Consider the following 24,433-nt stretch of genomic DNA (forward strand, 5'->3'; position numbering starts at 1 on the left):
GAGAGCGGGCGGAGGCTGGGCGAGCGTGTTTGTGTATGCGTGGAGAGAGCATGAACGAAGTAGGGGGTGGCTGGATGGATGGATGGATGGATGAAGAGCCTCAGGAGAAAAGGGTGAGAGGAAGAAACTGGATGACAGTGGAAGGCAATGACAAAAAAAAAAAATTGTGTCTCTCTAAGTGTCTATGCGTGTGTTTGTTTGTGAATGCAGGGTGGGAAAGCATTTGGCTGGCTGGAAGGTGTATGCGTGAGTGTGAGCGTGTGGGTGACAAAAAGAGACAAAGCTGCAGGGAGTGACGAGATTATTATATGTGCGTGAATGTGAGGCATGCATATACAGAGTCTGCATGTGTGGGTTGATTTATTTGTGTGTACGTGTGTGTGTGTGTGTATGTGTGTGTGTGTGTCTTCGCAGTGGCAGGCAAGGAGAGATGCTGAGCGGGTACTCGGAGACTGAAGGCCCCCGGAGGCTGTTGTTGCATTCTGAATCCGGGACACACACTGACACGAATGTAATTGGTGGAAACTAGCTCAGATTGTGTATCCGTGGAAATGGAGACACGGTGGACCTCTCTTTCTCCGACTCTCTGGCCGTGTCTGTCTCTTTTACTCTCCATCCGGCCCCCTCGTCCCCTCCTCTTCCATCCACTTTCCTTTCTTTTCTCCTGTTGATTGAACTCCACGGGTCACCGAACACACTCGTGTGTAAATCGCATTCCCTTTCGAACAATTAGACAACCTCTCTCCGTCCTTCTTCACGACCATTCTTCCTTTGGGCTGGCTCAAGTCTCTCTTAATGCTGAATGTCGATCGACGTATCTTTCGTCTAGCGATAGAAAGGCCATCAAGAGCACGAATCTCATAGAACGACTGAGATTTTCTTTTCCTAATTCCACAGCGTGCATAATTAGCTTTAAAAAGTAACACCCATTTCTTCTATGAGTTGGTCTTTTACCTTTACAGAGACTAAATTTCCATTAGTCTTCAGGATAGCCTGAGGCCATCAGCTTCTCTGTGCTGACACAGAAAGTTGGTTTGACACTACAGAGCACACTGTCTAACAGTCCATAATGGGGGGAATTTGAGGAACTGTTATCCAAAGAGACAAGGTGTCCAAGAATGGGGTTTATTTCAGCCCAGCTAAGACATTTGAGAATAGGCTTTCATCGATACAAAGTCAGAGTCTTGTATATAATTGAAGTCAAGGAACAAACTGGATTCAATCAGTTTTAAATTATCTGCATCCATTATCTGCATTTTTGCAGCACTCGATTCTCCCACCAGAAGCAGTTACTGCTGTCTTGTCCGATCCATTTTACATTTCAGCAACAGGTGTGTCGTCCCAGTTTGACTGCATTTTTACAGAACGTCATTAAAATGGTGCCCCAGCTTGAGTTTTACGCAGTTAAGGAACTTTAAATACGTTCTGACAACATATGCGCAGGAACACCGATGGCTTTGTCGCTCGTTTCTCGGGATGTTTCTGACATATGAAGCTACATCTCAAATAACCAGAATATTGTGAAAAAGTTCAATGTTTTTTCACTGGTTTCTGAAAGTGAAACTTAGTACACATAGTGGAAAGTTGTTATTTCTTATAACTCTAATGAGTCCGAAAAGCTAAATTTGTGTCCTTGACATTTAAAATATTGTGAAAAAGTTAAATATTGGAAACTTGAGGTGTGACTTCCTAGTTGGCTAGTTGACTCAAAACACCTGCAGAGCTCTCCTGAGCCTTTAAATGGTCTCTCAGTCCGGGTCAATAGGCCACGCAACCATGACGAGGATCACTGACTAGACAGTTGGTCCAAAAGACAGTTGTTGACAGTCTTCATGCGGCGAGGAAGCCAAACAAAGTCTTTGATAAAGCCGGTTCCTCAGAGTGCTGTATTCAAGCATACAAAAGTTGAGTGGAAGAGGAAAGCCTGGTAGGAAATGTTGCACCACCAACAGGGGAAAACCACAGCCTTGAGGGGATAGTCAGGCAAATTAATTCGGTTTGGAGTTGGAATCAGTGCATCACGAGCCACTCTACACAGACGAACACGCATGGGCCCCTCCTGCTAAACTGAACCAGAGACAACGTCAGAAAAGTCACTTCATTCTTTCTTCTTTTGACGACGTTTGTTGAGATGCTGATTTTCTTTCTCCCAGCAGAACTTGGCACTTGTCCAAACTGCCTAAGATACCAACAGCTGGATCAGTAACCATGGCATTGCGGTGCTTGGTTGGACAGCAAACCTTCTGACCTGACCTCGCGCAGACTGATTGTTGGTCGCATTGATGCAGTATTGCGGCGTGGAGGCAAAGTACTGAGTGCATAAAAATGAGCGTTTCTCAGAAGCCTGATATTTCCTATAAGACATTCTGTTTATTCCCGAGCTTATTTAATATTCTAATCTTCTGAGACACTGAATTTTTGGGGGGGTTTTCTATTATAATTTTCTGTAAACCACAATCATGAACATTATGAGAAATAAAGGCAATAAATATTTCACTACCTGCAATTATTTTTGTATGATTAAAATGTTACTTTCTGAAATAACTTTTAAAAAATGTTTTCACAGCGTTGCACTGTTTTTAGAATAGCTTCAGTCTAACTTCAGTTTCATCTGGAGCACACTGCAGCGCTGCTTTAGGTCAACATTGACATGTTTTCTGTTTTGTTACGAGTCTTCAACTTAAATTTCAAAGTAGTTCCAGTTAATGGCATGTGAAAGAAAGCGCCAGTAAAAGCTGTTGTTCTGCTTTATAAACTCAGAAGATCAGTGTTAGTGAACGTTCTTATAAAGGTTGAAAATACGAGATCAGCATTTTTGAAAGAGACCAAAGACAAGTTGTGTTTTGACACGGAGTACAATACCGATCACTAAAAAAAAAAATATCTGGGATCAGATCGGGACATCCGTACTTGTGAAACCTAAAGTTTGAGGCGACAGAAATAATGGAATAAAGACAGAAGCCTTAAGGATCTCTTCAGTAGAACGTCTAATCAACAACTGAGAAAAGTTTGGGGTCATGCAGGTGTTTCAAAGGGGAAAATGAACCCAAACAAACATCAGTGTTGCTTGGTCAATTGCTAAATTGAGCCAGATAAGTGTTTGCTTAGGTCAGCCCTTAGAGTTGCCATCTTGTAATGTGCATAAACAAACAGGTCTGGAAAACAACTCCAACTCTAAGTTACTCTGTAAAACCTAAAGAACTGGACCATTTTATTTTTACTGAATATTTTTGGTATTCATGTCTACGGCATCAGTGTATGTAAATGTCTGACTGACTGTATTTCCTCCTGCGCCAACAAAATGAAAACACGTCCTACAAATTCAGGTCACTTTCTCAAGTCAGAATTTTGGAAAAAGAAGAAGAAGTAGAAAAATAAATCAAAAGTAGAAATGCCTGCAGAAAAGTCATGATCCCAACCTTAAAAATGAGGTTATTTCCGCCGCTCCCTGTCAGATTCAATGTTGTAATAAAATCTGGCAGAAAAAAAAAAATTAAGCCTCGAGTTAGATCTGTTGCATCAAATGTCAGCATGCAAGATCATCACGGAAAAGTCCAGATTAAATCTTACATCTGTGCTTATTTTCTTTCCACATCGCCTCACTTGTGTCCAAATCCTTTAGGAGAAGATCGACTGTTCGTTTTTGACTGTAGTTTCCAAAGAACAACACAAGTAAGAACAATGTTGGCTCCCGCCATCAGTAATAAAACACACAAAGGTGTTTTGTTTTTTTTTGTTTGTGTTTTTTTTCCTCTTTCTCCTTGCCTGTCACTCATGATAAATAGCAACGAGCTGTGCTGAACTCAGCCGGTCTCACAAGATCAAAACTTCTCAGTTTCCTTTTCAAGACCTCGTTTGAATTGAAAGAGCAGCAGTGCAAGGGTTAATCCCGACGCTTCGACTGTGCGCTGTTGCTTCTACATTCAATTACCTCTGGTTAATACGCCCGTTCAACCTTCGCTGTCAAAGCGGGAGAAGAGCCAATTCCCTCTTAATTCAGTCGGAGGCAGTGCGTCTTTAGAGGAGAGCCAGGTGGAAGATGCTCACCGTATTGCCGGGACCGGTGAGGCATTGGAAAATGATTTGGATTCGTAAACATGTTAGGCACAGCGGATTCCCGCTGATTGGTGTCAGGCTGATTGATGAAGTGGTAGGCCGAGTTAATACGTGTAGCCAAAGGAGAGAACGCCGTGAAGTGCACAGGTTGCGTAAAGGGCTGCAGTGTGAAGGGAGGTAGGGGGGTTTTTGGGAGAGGGGTGAGCACTCGGGTGACTGAAGGCCTCCATTTTCAGTGGTGCCTAAAGACATTTGTATTCAAGCCCAAACGACTTTTAGAATAAGCCTCGGATGTGTCACAGAAACATAATCAAACACATAACTCCATATTTCCCCACCACTCCATCCCGGAGGAAAGTTATTAGTCCCCATCTAAGCTGGAGTGAGCCAGTGAGTTACACATGGACTGTTGAATTACACAGTGTTTTGTAAAAAAAAGAAAAAGAAAAGAAAGTGCTCATGCCCCTTGAATTTTTCCACCTTTTGTTGACTTTATAGCCACAGTTTCACGTTTCTTATTGAGATTTGATCTGATACCCCAACAGAAATTTGTGTATAATTTTAAAGTGGAATGTTTTCCACGTTACAATTTTCTCAGAGATTTAACTGCAGCAATCATTTGTATTCTTTCAGAGTAACTCTCCATCAGCTTTGCACATTTACACTTTTTTGCCCTTTCCATTTTTGCAAAGCAGCTCAAGCTCAGTTTTATTGGATGGAGAGCATCTCTTGCCTCAGACTCTCAATTGGATTACTTTCTCGCTTTGACAAGGTCATAACAACACATAAATATGCTTTGATCTAAACCAGGGCTTCTCAAACTGTGGGGCGTGGCTTACTTAAGGCTTACTTTCAACACCTAACTCCTCTGTCACTTCTTCATAGAAGCCTGTTCTGTGGATTCCCCAGTGACAGTTGCCAAGTCGACATGTATTTTTCTCCATCCTGAGACGTGCATCTTTGCAGTCACTGAACAGTGATTCCATTACCTGCCCTTCAATAATCATTAGATTTAAATAGAGAAGATGGGCACATCTGACTACCTGATGCAATTTTAAAACTTTGGTCGTTCTGCGATTGTCGTTGTGATTTCATAATCGATCATCCTGTAGTGTGTGGTGTGTTACGGTAGATCGTTGTGGCCCCTTCGATCTAAATCAGGGATTTTCCCCGCTGGGATCGTTAACGCAGCCTGTTGAATGTGACAGGTAGCCAATCAGAAAGCGCGGATTCTCCTCCGTGCTTTCTGAGGGGAAATTAAAGAGAGGAATCCCAAACAGCTGACACGGCGCAACCCGAAGTCCAGCGGACGTTGGAGATGATATGAGGAAACAACATTAATGTTTATAAAACATTTGGTGCAAAGAATATAGAAATGACGAGGGGAGGAGTTGGAGCGAAATCGCTACGTTGATGAACCCGGTAACTTTTCAGCTGTTGTTCGTTAACGTGACATAAATAAGTTATAATGATTTTCATTCAGTCAGGACGTTACGCTGACACTAGAGCCACATGTATTGCAGGTAGATTGTAGTAAAGAATTGATTAATGCCTGGTTTTAAAATCAGTAAACTGGACTTGGAGCCATTATTTTGTGCCCATTGTTGGACATCACACGGCACGATGGAACCGTTATACCTAGGATTTCTGTCGGCTAATGTGTGATCTCTCAGGTTTTGAAAATGGGCCGACAATCGACCGACAGCTCTAAGATGGTGTAGTGTGAACTGGACATTACACTAAGGAAATGATGAAGGGAGGGTCAGTGGAGAGCACCGGAGTTGAGCCTTTTTTCATTCAGTGTCATCAACAGAAAGAGAAAAAGGCTGGAAGAGACGATAAAGGCGATAATTAAAATGACGTTGATAGTTTTAATTTATCGTACAATTAATTGATTTATTGTTTATCACGACAGGCCTACATGTGAGCCAGGCATTAGTTGGACACCCACGTCTATTGTTTGCAATATCTTCAGTGCTCTTTCTGTTGCCAGATTCTGGTCCCCAGGGAGAACTACAAAGCGTAACGCACTGTTATTTTTAACCTAACCTAACTTTACTTTAAGTAAATCAAAATAGAGAGACTGAATAGAAAGGCACTCCCAACTTTCTGAAGTGTATTTTTATTTGAGAACCATGCGTCACATGCCATCAACTTCAACATAATGCACTAATCTGTGTTGGCCTACAGCATAAAAGCCCAATGGACAATGTTGTTGTAACATGACAATGTGGGGAAGTTCAGAGAACGAAAATCTGTGGCAGGCACTGCAATTTCCCAGCGCTCTGCCAAGAAGAAAAGATATTGTTCCCGATCTGAGCTGAAACAAACCTGTTATGGATGCACAATTTGATATACGCGGCATCCCAGAAATAAAGTGCAAGTATAAAAGCGAGAGAATCTCTGCGATGCTTCCATTTATTTCCAAAGCTCTTTTTTGGTTGTTTATGTTGTTAGACATAAGAACTCAAATCTCTTCTAGTCGAAAAGAGCTGCTGCCTGCCAGGAAGAATAGCAAGCTGTCTGCAGTGTGACCTGTCAATAGATTCTGATACTACTTGGCACAGTCTGATCACAACACAGCTTCTGACCTTTTATGGTTTATCCCCGGCAGCTTTTCGCTAAGTGAGCATGGTCTTCTTTTTTTTTCTTCTCATAACATTTACAATTCTGTAAATCCCCGCCCGACAGCCGACCGTAGACGTCCACTGGCGGCCCATTGGCAGCTTCGGCCGAGCATCACTGTCTCACTTTTGGAGCAGATTATTCCCTTCACAAAAAATAGAAAATAAATAAATAACCCATCTTGTTCCCATTCAAAACTCATGAGGCAGTTGTACATCAAACGTCAGCGGCTTATTGAGCTGATTGCGCATTGCGGCTCCCGAGTTACAGTGCGTCGCAGCGGCAGTGCCGTTAATTGGAAAAGTGTCTTCCATTCGAGGGCATGATTAAAATATGGTGCTCTGTGGTCTCGCGATAAGGACTCGGGGAGATGGGGGAGATATGAGATGAGCGCGTCAGGAGGAAGCTGGAAGAGAAGAGGAGAGGCCCGGAGGCCCCCGGCACGCTGGGTCGCAAATCCAGTGCCTGTGGGGGGTCAGCGGCAGGAGGCAAAGCATCATCTGGCTGCATGAACGCGGACTAAAAGCCTGCGCTTTATCTCTCTGGGCCTGCGAGGAACGAGACAAAAAAGGGAGCTTCACAAAGCCGCTAATCCGGCCTCTGAAAGTCCAGGACAAAGAGTCCTTGTGGCGATGGTTTGCTTTTAGATTTGACTCCGAGTTACATGGATGACATTTCCAACTGCAGAGGACCAAATGTTCTGACACAGTAATAAGTCCGACTCACAGCAGCATGGATGTATAAAAAGAAAATCCCGGTATTCCTTTGAGATCTCTCCTCCGCACTGCTGTTCGCTTGCAGATGAATATTCATGCAGTTCGCACTTTACCGTGGCCTGATCTCGGCTTGGCCGTTTGTGCTGCTGGAGATGCTTCTCATGTAAAATGTGAGGAGAACGTTGCAGACTTTGGGGCATTGTGCTTCTTTTGGGAACGCATGTGTGTAGGAGGGCGGGTTGGGTTGGGTTGGATGGGAAGGGGTAGGGGGGGGGTTCCTCCTTTTCTTGTCCTTGATTCCACGGTTTGGTTGTGTGACAGGCCCTGGGGTGCATGAAGATGGTGTGGAAACAGGCTTGGCTGACTGCTCTGGCTCCACTCCCTTTTCCATCCCAGCCGGGAGCTTGTGCTTCCCACCCCCTTCTCTCTCTCCCTATGGTCTCTCACACATTGCACCTGAAGGTGGGCTTTACCCCTGAATAATTATCCATCTATACTCCACAGCTCCTGGCTCCCCAGAAGTTGAACCGGCTGAACATGGTGGCCGTTGCCAAGGCTTGCTTTGGGGGAGGAAGGCAGCCGATCCGGGTTTGAGGTCCTTCCCCGGGAGGTCCGGCAGGGGCTGAAAATGGAGCTAGTTAGCACGGATGGATCGCCCGTAACCACGGGGTTGGTTAGAGACACAGACGAGACACAGCCAGACTCACCCCGCCTGTCCCTGCCTCGACAGAAACAGCTGCACGCCTCGACACCCGTTGTGAAAATAAAAATGGATTCTATTTTCACAGCCACTCTGTTCGGGAGCAGTGAGGCGTACAGAAGAGGTAGAGTAATTATAGGAGCTGGGATGTGCACATGAATGCAAACAAATGTTTTAGGGGAGGATGCTTGTAGCAAGAAGAAATAACTCTGGGAGGATGAAAAGGGGAGCTTCTTCGCCGATAATAAGTTACTTTGGGGATTTTGTTTTCGTTTTAACCACAATCGCTTCTCCACGCGGTTAACATGATTTTACTTTTCCGCAGCTCCTAATTTAATCCGAATATTTTCAACTTTCCTCTCTTTCTGCTTTTGTTTTGCAATTTCTTCACCCAGCTCCTTCAGTTCATCCTTACGCGCAGCGGCTCATGTTTAGCTCAATTTCACCTGTTTCTACTCCAATACACACCCTGGCAGTATTCAAGCTGGCTTAGGCAATAGGCTTTTTTGTACACTTGCTTTGCAATAAATCACTTTTAATGGGATCCTGCCAGCTTCCTGCATGAACTTGTGTCCTTTGACAGCAATTTTTAGCATCTCTAAGATGACGGCGACTAGAAAAATTGAGTAGAAATTACTCAATTTAAAAAAAAATCTAAACAAATATGTGTTTAGTCAAATCACAAGCAAATTCATCAGTCAAAAACATTTACAGCCAGATGGTTGAGCATTCATAACATCTAAAAGTTGCTTAAACTCACTCATTTCAATGAGCTCCTTAAGATTCAGGTGATTTTTGGAGCTTATTCCCAAGACAGAATATTTTAGTGCTTTGCCCCGCGAGTGCAGAACAAGCCCCTGGCACAGTTAACAAAACCAGGCTATGTGAACAAACACGCTCAAATCCTGTGCATCAAAAATGGAGGCAAGCGGGACGTAAAGAGTAAGAATAATTTAGTAAATGGGGATGATATGCTAACACTTTGATCTTCGCACCGACAAACTAGATCATCAGTGCCTAGTTGTCACACAACCGGCGCTCCAAATGTCTTCTCCGCCAATGGAACAATAAACCACAGTTATTTTTAAAACACTAGATAAAGGTTGCCTTCAGTTTTTCTGTGGACATATTAGTATTATGTGGTGACATCTCTTTTTTTAAAGAGTCTCTACCCGCTCCGTTCACCTCAACGTCCGTGTCCCTTGGTGAACCTTGACGCCCCGTGTCCGCCTGCCATCGATCCGAGGCCCTGAACCTCAGCCGAAGAGCTATCAGCCGCTTACAGTGTCACTTTCAGAGGGAAATGGATTGCCACGGTGGGAGGTGAAAGATGAGAGAGACAGAAGAGAGTGGTAGGGGGTAAAATATCTGGACAAACGGCCGACGTAATCAAATCACCCTCATCGGAAGCTCATCAGTCATTGCTTAGCAGCTTATTCTGTGGGTTATTAGTGCGGTGTGGGTGCGTGTGTGTTTGTGTGCGCGCGCATTTGATCACATTAGCAAACGTGTCCTGTTCGGAGCAGCGTGTTTTAATTTTAGTGAAGGAGTTCAGAAAAAAGCCAGAGAGTTGGTTTCCCAGAGAGCAACGATAAAGCCGAGCCCGATTAAAGTCGTCAGATGAAACTGGTTGGTGCCTGAAAATTGTATCGACTTCTAAACACCAGATGCTTAATATGTAACATTTATCTTTTATTAAAAGTTTAGATTTTAAAGAAATGTATTTCCTGCTAGAGTCATAAAACATAATTGTTTTTAAATTATTTTGTTGTTTGCTAGATCTATAGTTGGTACGAGAATTTAAAAGCTCTTCTGAGCCCCCTGTTGGCCTGGAGTCTCTTTACAACTTCTGGCGAATTAGCGCTGAGAACAAAATCTTAGGAATAGGCATAAATTTCACAGCATTGTTTTGCTTCTTGGATACACAAATAAAACCTTTGGAAAGTTTCAAAATGCTTGAGTTTAAAAACTGCAAAAAAATAAAAATAAATCACATTTAAAAAAATCTGCATTATCAGTCCTGGAGGTTGTTTTTTTCCTGGCTGTGTAGAGAATTGGACAATGCCCTTCCCCCACCTGTTACTACATGCTGTCAGTTAGCTGGCTAAAAGCAGATTACTGCACTGGAAATATAGGAACGGGATAATATCTGACACAGTGAAAACTTTCAAACAACAAACTTTAACAAGTGTTTAATCTGTATATTTCATCAAAACAAAAAATTAAATATCATTTAACGACAACTGTAATGTTCCTAAATGCACAACAATATAATCTACTATATATACATTTCATATTGATACGTTACATTTTAGCATCATTAGAAATGACTGCAGCTTTTTTTTATTTTTAATAAACTATTTAGATTCTGTTGCACAATTTGTCTTAAATGTTTGTGATAATACTGCGATGTCACCTCATACTGGCTCACGCCCACTTGGCATTAATTTCTACTTTTGGCATGTTAACGTACCAGTTACCCCCAAAACTCTGCGGACATACAGAGTACTGCACAACAAACGTTTATTCTATCAAACCCTGGCTAAAATTGAACTTATTTATGCAAACCCAAAACGTATTTCTGCTTCATTTTCCTGGTGACTTGAATAAGTAAATATATTCAGCTGGCCTTGACAGTGTGATTCCTAACGATGCTCTACTTCAAACATGATTCCCACTTACCGGCTTCTTTCGAGGCTTTTAACGCCATGTAAAAAATAAAAAATAAAATTTTTGAATATGCAAAAAAAAGGGGTGAGGATTGGCGATTTCAGCATAACTCAGTCTAAAAAGAGGGCTTTTTGATATACACATGGTCAGGAATACAAGAGCAGCTTTAAAAGAAGCAGAGTCTGTTGTTTCATCCCCCACTGCACCCCGCTGCGCCTCCTCCTTTCTCCACTTCTTTGAGAAAAAGCCTGCAGCAATCCTAGGGGTAAAAAGTTACTTTAGCGAGCAGATACCCAAACGCAATTAAGCAAAGAATGGATTTTTTTTTTCCACCATCTTGTTCTCCCGTTCACATATAAAGCAATTCAGCAGTAAAAATTTGAACCTAGAAAGCGCAAAGTGGAAGATTAGAAGTCTTCGGAGTCTCTTCAGCTCCAACCAGCTGCATGTGGGCGCTTGACAGCAAATGTTAAAAACTCCTTTCCACTTCTTTTTATCCCCTGACGAGCTTTAGAGAGCATGTACTGACACCTAGGTGCTTTTAGAGCTGCAGGCCAGACCTTTCAGAATAAATTACACACGCTGTCTTTGGATACAGCACATAATCTATAGAACAACGTGTCGTGGTCGGTTTTTATGCTCGTTTTGCTGTTTTGTTGTGAGACTTTGTTGAACTGAAATAAAATGTACCCTCCCCAAAAACGAGCTTCCACATTTAGTGACGTCACAGAAGCCTTAAAGTACACCGACGGGTTATTTTGAGAGTTTTCATTTAGAAAATATGTGGTTTGTATGTTTTTAATTGAAGTCCTTCAATAAAACACATGAATATTCTTCTAGAATGAATACTCTAGTAGTCGAGTAGTAGGAGAAAAAAACCAAAATCTCTGATGCCCAATGCTGACAATCATGACTCTGCACACTCATGTGCACACTCATGTGCACACTCATATCCTGAAACCAATCATTCGAGGAAATTGTCCTTGAACAAAAAACTCTCCTCAATAGTTTTCCTGCTAAAAATGAAATACTGCTGTTAATTCTTGTAAGTTGAGAGAGTCTCTAGCAGAATAACCTAAAGCTCTGCATTGTCCTGCCTGGACAAAATCACGAAGTTCACAAACGAAACACTGAAGTCAACAAACTGATGATTCCTTGTCTTTAAAGGAAATATGTGCCATCTGCGCACAAAGGCGCTCCGATCTGTTGTTGTTCTTTCTTTGGTGGGGATTATTGCAAATCTTACTTGGAAGTCTGACCGACTCACAGCTGTTCCTACGGTTTCTGCTAGAGGACTCGGGACATCACATCTGCTTCGTGCTTTAATGGTTAAAATTTATTGTCACGATGGGTGGTGTCATTTTCAAGAACCAGAAACGCATCCATCTGCAAGGTTGCTGTCGACATTACGCCACTGAGCTAAACCAACCAGTGGGGTTTTTGCTTGTTTTTAGATGTAGCATCAAACGTGAGATGTTCAAGGTCTTTATCCTGTGATTTTTCTGTCTTTATCACTACCGTCCCCATGCGACACACTTGACCCTGCAGAAAATATGATAGTCATAATAATCAGTATGCCGTTCTGAGCAACAACAACAAAAAAAAGCATCAAGGCAGATGTTTTGCGCTGAGGACTTCTTCAAAATGAAATTGAATGTTTCCTCCAGGAGGGATGAATGGAGTGCATTACTGAGACAAACTTCAGGGAATCCCATTGTTCAGGACATCCAGGTCTAAATTTCCTTTTTCTGCTGTCTACATATTTGATAGAGTGTTCCAACAACCAAAAGGAAAGACAACACAAGCAAATGTCGACAGTCACCCGCTAAAAATTAGTCCGCGACAGTGATTTACAAATAAGGTTGGTTGCGCTACAAATATTTAGAAGAGACAAATTAAATTTCACTTCTGTCATAAGTACTAATTTCAATTTAAAGTCAATGTAAGCTAAATCTGTAGGTTGTTTCAAAAAATTTCTAGAAGACTGAAATATGGACTAAACATCAGCTGAATTTAAGTTTAAGTTAGTCTTTAGTTTAATTAACTTGTAACACGGAATATTGTTTCTTGTTGTTCAGCTCCTCAAAGAGTCATATGAGTCTGACAGGAGTCATTATGGTTAGTTAACTAGCCAGATTATTAGCTTAGTTGGCTAGCTAGCACTCTCCTGCTTAGCAAAGACAGGTTAGCTTCCTCTAATTCTAGTAGATGTGGTTTTATTAAAGCACTACCTTAGCAATAGTAACAACGGAGCTCCTTTAGTTTGCAAGATATGACTTTTCCATCAGGTTATCTTTCCTAAATGAGGTGAAATGTCTGGGGATGATAGAGTATGCCTAAACAGACAGAAATCAAAACACAGGGCACACTATGCCACTAAAAAGAAAACTCTATTCCAAACTTCCTCTGCCATCTTATACACCCGTTTAATTTGAACTTTGGAAATGGTGCGACGGAAAAAGGAAGTGGTTTTGTAACTTTTCCAAATCGTGACAAACCATCAGACTGGGGCACGATCACGAAGAGACAGAACTGTTGTGTAAATATATCACGTAGCATAAGGCTCAGTTTAAAATAAATCAATAAATAAATAAATAAAAAGACAAGATATTTTACAAACAAGCCCGTCTTGAAAATCCCTCTTTCAATTTGGGGAAATATGAAAACTAAAATTAACTCAACCTTTTAGGGAGGCACTGGAGATGCAGTTTCCACTAATATACTGACAGGGAAAACAGCATCATTGAGTCATAAAAAGAATCATTTCAGCTCCAGCGAAAATCCAAACTTCTTTATCCAACTGTGCTTTTGATGTTTTGACTGCACATTTGCCAAGGAAAATGTGCATGAAGCTCTTACATATTTAAAACCCCCCTGAAAAACAGACTTACATTTTGTGAGGCACATGTACAGCTGCGAAAGTTAGTTTGTAGCTCTACTCTTCCAACTATTGATGTTGGTGTTAAAAAATAGAATAACTCAATAAATTCTACTTTTAGGAAGCCAAATTTTTGTTCACTTTAACACTGCACTTTATATAGCATACATTTATGCAACAAAGCTTCATTTGCATTTCAAGGCAGAAGAGAAACTTTGTCTTTAGATGTTGGTTAAACCAAATCTGAATAGGAGTGAGTCAGTAAATTTGGCTTTCGTATTTTCTAAGTTTTAGAGCGATTGTGTCGTAAACTTCATCCCAATGTGAATAATGAATCGGATCTCTGTGTGATGAGAGGCTGCATGGCGAGATTTCAACTAATGTTGCCATGCCGATATGCTGGGAGTTATAATAAGGGCAGCGCATTAGGAAGCAATTCAGCCGAGTTGTATCAAAAGGTGGATTTGTGGCGCCGTGGCAAAGAGAAAGGACCCTCTGGCCATAGAAAACAGTAAATGACCTGACAAACGCCCACACTGCACACACTCACTCTGACTGAACTCAATGAACACGCAACATTATGGATCTCCAGAGGTACAACAGCGACACGGAGACCTGACAAGGCAACCCAAAGAGATCCAGTGAATTGAGGAAGCAGGGAAGAGAGGATGAATGAAGGGGGAACATTTTCAAGTGGGGGGACAACTTTGAATGCGATAAAATAGGAACCGGAGGCAGAAGACGAGGAGGTGGTGTGGGAAGGGAGAGGCGGAATAACAGGAAAGGAGAAAAAGCAAACGGAGAGGTGGAAGCAAGTGTGGGAGGAGTGGGAAAAGACATGAAGACCGAGTGTAAAAACGGAGAAGAGGCAGCATTCGCGAGGCTCTAAAGTGAGCGAGGGCCCGGGAGAAGAAAGAGAGATGTGTTCTGCATGCGGCCCAGATGAGAGCGAGGGAGACAGGGAGATAAACTGTCAAAAGGAGCCGGGGAATCCGGTGCGACAGAGAGCGAGCATGGATGCATTTAGATGTAGCCCTGCATGCGCGGAAGGAGGAGGGGAAACCGAGCGCGGCCGAAATATCCGGGTGAGAGCCTGGGAGAGGGAGAGTGGGATGGTGGCTGGTGATTCGTCGATGCTATCTGCGCACGGGTGGATGTGTGTGACACAATCTCAAATTGGAAATCGCTGTTTCAATCTCGCCTCACTCGCCGGCTACCCGCTCCGCCGATAACAAGGGCGGCCTAATTCTATTAAAAATATCCCATGAGTGCGGCGGTGGCTGAGGAGAAAACGGCGAGGGGAGAGGACGGCAGAGTGAGCGCACGGGAGGAAGGGCAGGAAACGGAGGCCGAATGTAAGAGGGCGAAGCAAAAGGGCAGCTAACAAGGAAAAGAAACAGAAAAACAAACAAAAAAATAAAACACTTAGCTCTGAAGTGTTTGCGCAGGAAGAAAGTTTGGCTTGACTTCTGCTGTATCTCTGTACCCCATCTGCCCATCTTCTCTCCCAAACTCTCCATCTCGGCAAATCAGCCCTCTTCATCTATCTAACCACCCATCTGCCTATTTATCGCCGTACCCATCTGCCAGCTCTTATCGCCCTCCACAGGTTACTGTTCTCATTTAGGACACCCTCTCCCCCCCACTGCTTCCCTACAGTCTTTTATCAAGCCTTCCACTCCATCTCCCACCGCTCTTCTCAATCATGTTTGACTCTTCACATCCATTTAGCTGGCTCGCTTTCCTGCACAAAGCAAGCCAACCTCGAAGCTCGACAGCCCCTCTCTGTTTCATCTCGCTCTTCGACCTTCTCGGCCAAGTGGAAGACTCCTAACGTCACTTTGTTTTTCGATGTTTGACTACAGACGGAACCGTGAAGATGACGGTGAACACCAGCAAACCAGCAAAACAATCTGATTCCCTTTAATTAATACGTGCCTTCAATGGAAGAGACTCACTGAAGAAACAGTTTTTTCTCACATTAAATCAGACTAAATGTTTCCTGTTTTTAGTCAGAAACATGGCAAAACAATAAGAGAGCTGCAGTAATGATTGGCAAATCTTTAAAGAATGAGGAGAAGCCCTAATAATGTCTCGCTTATTGACTACTGGAGATGGGAACCAGTTGAATCATCAACAGACTCCAAAAAAAATTAGAAAAGAATATCTTATAAAATAGATTTGATTTATTTAAGTCTTCATGTTGATCCATGATGGCAGGAGTTTAAAAGGTTCAAGAAATATGTCAAGACATGATGATATATCAAGGTTTTAAAAAGCTTTATCACACCATCGCAGCAGTTTAAAAACTCTTCATATGGCATCTCTCTCTGAAGCCATATAAAGTGTCAGCGTGATCATGATTTAACACTGCTGATGTGCACTGATGGTCAGTTGCCTGAAAGAAGGCTGCAGCACTTTCGAGCAATAAAGACAAATGCAACTGTTGCTGTAAATACCCAATATAAAATATTTACAAAAGCACAGACAATCATGTGAGGAAGCTTAAACTGAAGGAGAGACACTCGTATTAGGACGCCATTACTTCAAACACTACAGTTATCAAGCAAAAAGTAGCATGACTGTGGCTAGTAAGTAAGCTAGCTATGAAGGTAGCCTACTTACAGAGAGTAGCTAGCTTTTGTAAGACAGCTAGCGTACTTACAAAGGCTAGCTACCTTTATAAGCTAATATTGTTCTCTACAAAGCAAAACAGCCAAAGTTATAACAAATTCAAAGTAAAAATTTATAGAAAATTTATTCCACATTTCAGCTCAAGTTTACACAGAAGTAATAAAAGATTATCAGAATAATAATTTTTTTTATGTTTGTGTTATTCTTTTGGATAAAAGCAATCATGTAAATTGTTCTTATTCAAACTTTTTCTTTTTGAAAATTCTGATACCACAAAACCATCTAGTTTTTACGTACGGTTAGACGAAACATGCCAGCCTATATCTTGCTGGGAAGGTCATGACCTTTTGCGCTCCCTCACCTTTTCATGTCTGCCATGTTGCACGATGCCTCCACTTCTTTCTCAGAACAGTATGGTCTTGGTCAATAGGCCAAATATGATTGACAAGTTTTATTGGACAGAACTAGAATTGTTGCGATCCAGCAAACATTCAATCCATGCAGCTATTTGCAATTACAGATTTGCATATACTGATAGTGCAGCGTTTTGCTGTAATTCCATTTATTGTGCGACACTGACATTTACTGATTGAGAAAAATGTAATCTCAGAGGCTACAAATGCATGTTGTGAGACAGATAAACAGTTTTCAGGAAAAAACAAAAAGGTTTTTAGGGAATGAATCATTGACGGAGGTAAATCAAATATCAGACTTCAGGCATCTCATTCATTCGCGATATTACAGTTTTCTTGCAAAATCCCACTCGCTCTGCCTCTAACTTGTTTCCTGACAGATTGTTTGGTTCACTTTATGGGTATGTTGTCAGGAGTTGATAGAAAACAGTCACAGTTATCAGAGGCAGAACTGGGGGAGGTTGAGATAAAGGTGAGTGTTTCTGTCAAACTCACAAAAATAAAAGGTGCTGGGAATCCTCACTGGTAGACGACACCACAACGTGCAGCATCCTATTTTCTTTGCGTTTCAAATCTGAACATTTCTCCAGCTGGGTGGCAGATAATCCCGTTCACTCCACTTGCTAAAACTAAAACGGTGGAGTCTAGCCGTATCTGGTTCTTGCTGGGCCTCGATGTCGAGCAATGAAATCGAGGCTCAGCTGTTCGCAGCTGTTGGCCAGCTGAGATCGACGATGTGAGCTAAGACAAAAGGAGAAAATTCAACAATCGGTCCGGGAACTTCTCCAAGGCGAAATCCTTTCGCCTTGCTCAAAGCATCATGCGAAGCAGCATAACAAAGCAGGGGGAGATAGAGCTCGAAGACCGTGGGTGGCTTTTGTGCATGAAGTTGATCTACAGTAAAAAAAAAAAAAAAAGTAAACTGCTCTGACTCCAGCAGGCAGGCAATGGAGAGCCAGACTAATGAACTAATCAGACAGTCATTAGTTACTATCAGCTGAAGTCCAGGCCAGACTTTTTTTTTTCTTCTCCTTCCTTTGCTCCTTCGCAGCCAGAGAGAAGGGGAGCATGTAGGGAGCAGGATGCTCACTCAGCTGTGAAAGAGACTGCGTGTGTGTTTGTGTGCGCTGACCCTGCTGCTTGTGCCGCTTCGCGCTGAAACACACAGACCGGCGTGCGTGTCGGCGGTGCGTGCTTACAGCCATTAAACGCTGCGGCCTCTACTGATGATCGCCTGTCATAGCAATAAACTCGCTCTGAAACGCTGAACGCAAAAAACCAGGAGAGAGAGAGGAGGGGGCGGAAGGGAAGAAGGGCGGGGTGGGTATGGTGGAGGTTGGGGGGGGGGCAAACGGTGGGGTGGGGGAACGAATTAGACAGTTGGGAGACAGTCAAAGCTGAGAGATAATACTCTTGGATTAGCAAAGAGAGAGCCGAAGAGTCCGAGATGAAGTGGTGGAGATACGGAGAAGGGCAGTTGTGTAATCTTGGGCTTTAAGATGAGCCGGCTACCACTGAGGTCAGTGGAGGAGCTCTAAATTACAGTGAATGAATAGATGTGGAGGATTGTGGAGAACTAGGTAGCCTTACGACGAGGCTAAAGATGACAGAGATAAAGATGTGTGCGAACAAGGGATTAAGACAATTACTGTTTATGTATCTGTATGGCGGCTGAGATCTAATCCTTCACTCAAATAGACCTTGATTGAGGGACCTTGCTTGGTTTAGGTCAAGCAGAGAAAACAACAAGGGAGACGCATCGTGAGACATAAAATTACAACAACAACAAAAAAACAAAAAACTGATTAAAAACAAGCAGATAATCAGTCCTGGCTCTGAATCTAAATGTTTCAGTGTCACAGATGAAACATCATTAATGATCAGTATTCAGGTAGAAAGAAAAGGAATATATGACAAGGGGGGTAAACCTAAATGGTCAGGTTTGTGGGCGGACATTCAGACCTCAGACAGAAAGATAAACACAACAAACTAGACCTCATCTGTGAAGGTCAAGACAGGGGCTAAATTGATTAGCTGGTGGCTACCAAGTAATCTTGCATATTCTTACCTCATAGTCCATAGATTTTTCCCAGGTGGTTTTGCTTCATCCAATTTTTCTGTTCAATCACTCTGGCACAAGCTACAAAAACAGAAGATAAGGAGAGATGGTTAGATAAAACCCTTGAATCCAGTCTACAGACTGCGCCAAAAAAATAAATACTAAACTTGTGATGCAACCAAGTGTATTAAACTATGATTATTTGGTGCTGTTGTGGAAAAATTTTACTTTTATTAGAAAATATGTGATTTTTTAGACATTTGTTAAAACTGCCACTGTCATGACAGAATAAAATGAGGCAGGTAATCTGTGAGAAAACCAGCTCCCTGCAGTCCTACTGCCACATGCAGAAATACACCACTCGGTCAGAAACAACCAATCAGAGCCAGGAGGAGGAGCTTAGTGCTGCCAATCACTCTCATGCATTCTCATCCAACTCCGTCCTCCCTTCTCTCTGCTGTGCTGCAGATAGTTCCCCAAACCGGAGTCTGCCATAAATGCTCAGGCTAGTTAGCATAGCCACCGATGACAGCGGATAAACAGTTTTCCTGCATCTGCAAGTTGTTTCTCTGCCATTAGCATACTGAGCAGCATATACACATGCATGATTGACAACACTATCACTTTATTTTTACCAAAATGGAGGAAGGAGATAACATGTTCTGTCATTGTGGTCTTTCTTACCAAAATAACAAATTACAATCATGTTGATGTTCCTGAAAGGCTGAAAAACTTTTAGATGACCTCGTTTTGACTTTTGGTGCAAATGGAAAATATCTGTCATGTTCTTTTAAATGCAATTTGTATTTACCTGACACTTACTGATTGCTTTTGTTGATGGGAATACAACGGGCAATGTAATTTTATTTCATGTATGTAGCAAACTTCAGGCTGTTGCAGATTGCATTTTATTGGATCAATGATCTATTAATATTAAATCACAGGTAAACAGAACCTACGGCTGGTGTGCTTTGGCTTCTTCTTGCTTGCGAATTCATTTCTCCCGCTTTAAGAGCTCCTACATGCTGAGAGAATTTAACTGTTGACTAAGTCTGAAAACTGTCCTTTCATGGCTCACTTCCCAAGTAGATACGCATTTGAAAAATCAGTACAAACACTGTTTGCATACATATTTATAATTATTTCTCCACTGCTAACGTTTGGTCCGGTGAGCCAGTGAGACTCCTGGAAGCCAGGCGCCACAAAGTTCTCAGTAATTGTATCTTTCAGTCGTTGTTTTGATCAATTCTTAAGTTGAATATTTGATTTAAGGGCATTTGGGTTTTAACTTACATATTCCAATTAATACATAATAAAAATTCAATTGGATGTGTTTGGCTGTAATTACAAACACAGTTTTCAGAACTCAAATAAGATAATTAACTAGCATTCTGCAAAGCCCTGCAGCTCAGAGCAAATAAATTAAAAATAGACAGAGAGCAGACACTTAACTAGGCTTTATACTCTGACCAATAATGGCTGCTTTATCCAGGGCTCTTAAAATCAATCAATATACTAATAACAAAGTACAGTTCAAAATAGAGTCGGTTGTAGCTGCATACGACTGCACTTGGTAGTGTGAGCCAGGAGGGCCATCTTTCACAACAGACTGATTTTAAAGTGCTAAATGTGTTTTCCTTTCTCAGCTAATCTATATGATACAATAAAAAGAAAAATAACCCTGATGCATTTATTGTACCTGTGGCTAAACAACAGGCCCCACTGTGTAAAAAAGAAGAAGAAAACACTTCAAATCTAAAGAAAAAATAAAACATGATAGATCAACAAAATTATATTCACAGCCTCTAACATGAGTTGCAAGCAGTAAACATGTAAACGTGAAAACTGCCTCCCAAACCAAACCGATGACAACGGAAGAAATGATCAGATATTCTAGTGTGGGATAAAATTTAGTGCCATCTCACTGACACAACATAATGTAGTTTCCCTATTCTCATCTACACGTACATAAAACCAATGGGAAACCTATCAAGAACACTAAGTTTCATTTTCTAGTGCACAACCTTTCTACTGCCGCCCTGGGCAACTGCCCATATAGCCCAATTCAAAAATTGTGACTGCTTGTGCAAGTGAGTCTGGGATAAAATGGCAAACAGTAGACCAACAGTAAGTATCAGCAGAGACTCTGATAGTGATCTTTAAAAAAAAAAAAAAATTAAAAAATTAAAAAAATTACTCTTAATTGGTACTCCACATCCAAACCGAACCTACCAAGAAAATCCACTGTGTTTTTTTAAATATCTCCATTTTTTTCCCAGCACTAATCACTTTATGATGCTTAATGCATGATTTATGTGGACTAAATAATCGTGGAATAACTTAGATGATTCCACTACGCTTTTCCCAGAAATCTCTTTTTTTGTTTCTGAGAACCAACCAAAAACAACCATGTTTATTTCTTTTCTACTGTGACAGAGCCGCATGGTGAAACTTCACCATCTGTTAGCCCTGAAGCGGTCTTGAAAACCAAGCAAAGACAAACAGAGATCCAATAAAAGCCTCATGAAATGACTGACACGTCTGCGTTTTATCAGACTTTCTAGGTGCGCTTGTGTCACCGGCGCCATTAGCCCAACCGTGACACGTGAGGTAAAGATGAAACTGTGTGGACTCACAACAGGTCGGGTTCACTTAACACATGATGTGTTTATCTGCTCTGATAAAGAGCGAAGGCATCGCAAGGAGCAACACGAAACAAGACGTCTAGAGTTCATTGATATAAAGATGGAGGTCTGTGTTAGTGAAACTAACATCTGAACACATGTTTTGATTAAATTCAGAATCCAACAGATGCAAAATGATCCAAGTGATCTTCAATGAAACAGTAGGGGTGAAAAAAATTACAATACAAATACATATAGACACTTTTGATCATTACACTGAGTTTATTGCTACAGAATGTAAATTCATCCTCATAACGCATGAAAAAATAATTATGCTATCTTAAAAATTATCTAGCTAAACTGCAGTATTTACATTAGCCTCGATGTGATTTATTTTTAATATTCAGTTTCAAACCATTCTTTGAAACTTCATTACGGCTTCCTTCCTAAATGTGCATTTAGGAGGAAAAAATCATTCAGTTCACTAATTATATGACTTCACCTTCTAAAACTTGCCATCTGCCTATTTAATTTGTCACTTTGCAGGGTCATCTGATAACACTGCAAAGGGCACTCTCTCAAATCTTATTTTATTTCCATGCCTCATCATTGCAATTATTTTATTCTTGAGACCAAAGTGTGAAAATACTTTTTTTTTCTTTTGATATGACTAAGATGTAAAAAATCACTTTAATATCTTTAATGAATGCCAGAATATTCTGTTTTTTTATTAATTCTGTGTTTTGTCTATTTTCGTGTTAGATCCCCTCTGTTTTAAGATCATGAGAGCAGAGAGCTCCTGCAGTTGATTAATACCCAACGCTAACCTGAGTGAGCTTGCCAAGTGTTAGCCTCTCTTCTTGCCACAAAATCAAAGGGCTGAGCTGGAAGACCTGAGCCAATGTGACAGTCACTGTGATGAATTACCTGCTGGTTGCCACAAAATGTGACATTAAGGGCTCAGGTGACTGCTAAAGTAAGACTGGGTTTCTTATCGCCACTTTAACCCCCAGTCTGTATGCTTATTGCGGGGATGTGCCAACCACTACATAGGAAAACAATTTAAAGCACAAGAAACATGAATATGACTGTAGTTTGCCTGAATATGTAACACTTGGACAAATTTAATAGCATTTGCCAAGATTGAGTTTTATTGGAATTTATGTATTGGGTCTAAACCTACAAGGTGAATCTCCATCCCAGTCTAAAGTCTTTTAGAGCTACTAAATGTCTTTTACTGGTTTACTAAAATTCTTCCCTCAGCGTGTTAAGTATTTTCCACCACTCAAAATGTTGTCTGTGCCATAAAGTATATAAATGTATTTCAATATTTTGGTGGTACCTGAGCAGACTTTAAAACAGAGTATCTTAAAATATTTCTTTAAACAATTATTTTTCTTCTTCAGTTTAGATGGACAACAATGTCTAACAAAGTTTGCAGTTGTCCCATACTCTTTCCGTTTTCAGATAAAAGATTGAACAGTGCTATGCGAGATGTTTAAACCTCAAGATATCTTCTTTTTGTTTTACTTATCCTGCATAAATTTCTTCAACTTCTTTCCTCCTTTGGTTTGTATGATGCGGTTTTTTTTGCGAATGTTCTCAAACCTACAAACACCTGGATTAATAATATTATTAAATTAAACTTTGGTGAGCTGGACTTACTAATTAAATTAAATCTGAAGGCACTTAGCTCAGTTTTGTTAGGAAATTATGTACTGCAAAAACTCAAAATTGTATCAAGTATTTTTCGGGTAGTTTCTAGGTACAAATATCTTTGCAAACTTGAAATAAGAAAAAACTAACTTACTTTCCAGCAATATATAGAAGACTATCTCAATAAGTATTTTTCTAATACTGATAAAAAGAAAAGTGGTAGTTCCACTGACAGATTATTTCACTTATGACATGAGAAAATGTCTTGTTGTAAGTGAATAAATCTGTGAAATTAGCATGTCAAGTGTAATAAGACATTTGCACATGAAATTAGACCAAAAATACTTAGTAAGATTTTGTGTTTTTGTAGTGTAGGTGAATGCAAGTTTAGACTTTTATTTTTAAAGCATTTTAGAAAATAGGTATCCTTATATGATAGACCAACTTTGTGTTCATCTGTCAAATAAAGTTCTTACAAAATATGTTAAAATTAGAGGTTTTAATGTCAGAAAACAAACAGTCAATGGTTGTGAATACTTTTGCAAGGCAATCTGACTTCTGAGTTGGACTGACTTACACTTTAAATAACTGGATGTAAATTATGGTCCTATTTCTGAACAACACTTGACCTCAAAGAGTTGGGATGCAAGCATTCGTAATGGAGTTGATCTTGCGGGGCAACTCCACACCTGTGCCTTTTGTCTGTATGTTGCAGAGAAAGAAAACCAATCAATAAGTCCAATCAATGGCTTCAAAGGTATAGACTAAGCTCTCCTCTATTCTCTGTTGTCTGTCATTCACTGTAGGCTGGCCAGACACATCTTGTTCCAGGACGAGACAGCTATTCACTTAGTGACGTTCAACTGTCTGCGGAAAGCAAAGCCCTCCGTTACGAGGGATTTTGACAAGAGGCTGTGTTGTGTTTCCAGGGCCGGAGCGCATGGATCTGAGCAAAGAGGCTGAAGGCGTGGTGACGGAGGTGGCTCTGCAGAGGAGCCACGCTGTGAGAACAGACGACTGCAAAGGCAGCACTCAGGAAATCATCAAACAGCAGTTGGTTAAGGGTCTCTCTTGTTCCGCAGCGAGCAAAGGGACCCAGATGATGTGACACCAGGCTGAGCCGATGAATGCGATTTTTGGCTCCGGTTGTAGATTGTCCCATTTTGTTCGACATGGGCCGCCTTTCTTCCACTGGCAGCGAGCTGAATGGGGGGCTTGGCATTTGAAAAGAAGCCGAGAGATTTGCTGGCGGATTAATCCTTTCATTAGGGGAAAGTGAGACGCTAATTGTGGCAACAGCTGCATCTCTCATGTTTACACGGCTGACAGCTTAAGCGCCCATCCCTTTGAACGGAAAAAGGCAATTATCAATAAAAGCGGGGCAATCTCGCTATGATGAACT

General features: G+C 41.3%; 1 protein-coding gene across 1 annotated transcript in view; it reads right to left on the reverse strand.

The window, feature by feature from the left end:
- The window catches only part of LOC122840704, a 211,266-nt gene that overhangs the window by 165,201 nt on the left and 21,632 nt on the right, over positions 1-24,433 (reverse strand). The window contains exon 2 of the mRNA XM_044133288.1: positions 18,761-18,832. The gene's annotated coding sequence lies outside the window, so the exon portion shown is untranslated. The remainder of the gene's footprint in view (positions 1-18,760; positions 18,833-24,433) is intronic.

This window comes from Gambusia affinis, linkage group LG12, assembly GCF_019740435.1.
Source record: "Gambusia affinis linkage group LG12, SWU_Gaff_1.0, whole genome shotgun sequence".
Classification (NCBI taxonomy): Eukaryota; Metazoa; Chordata; class Actinopteri; order Cyprinodontiformes; family Poeciliidae; genus Gambusia; species Gambusia affinis.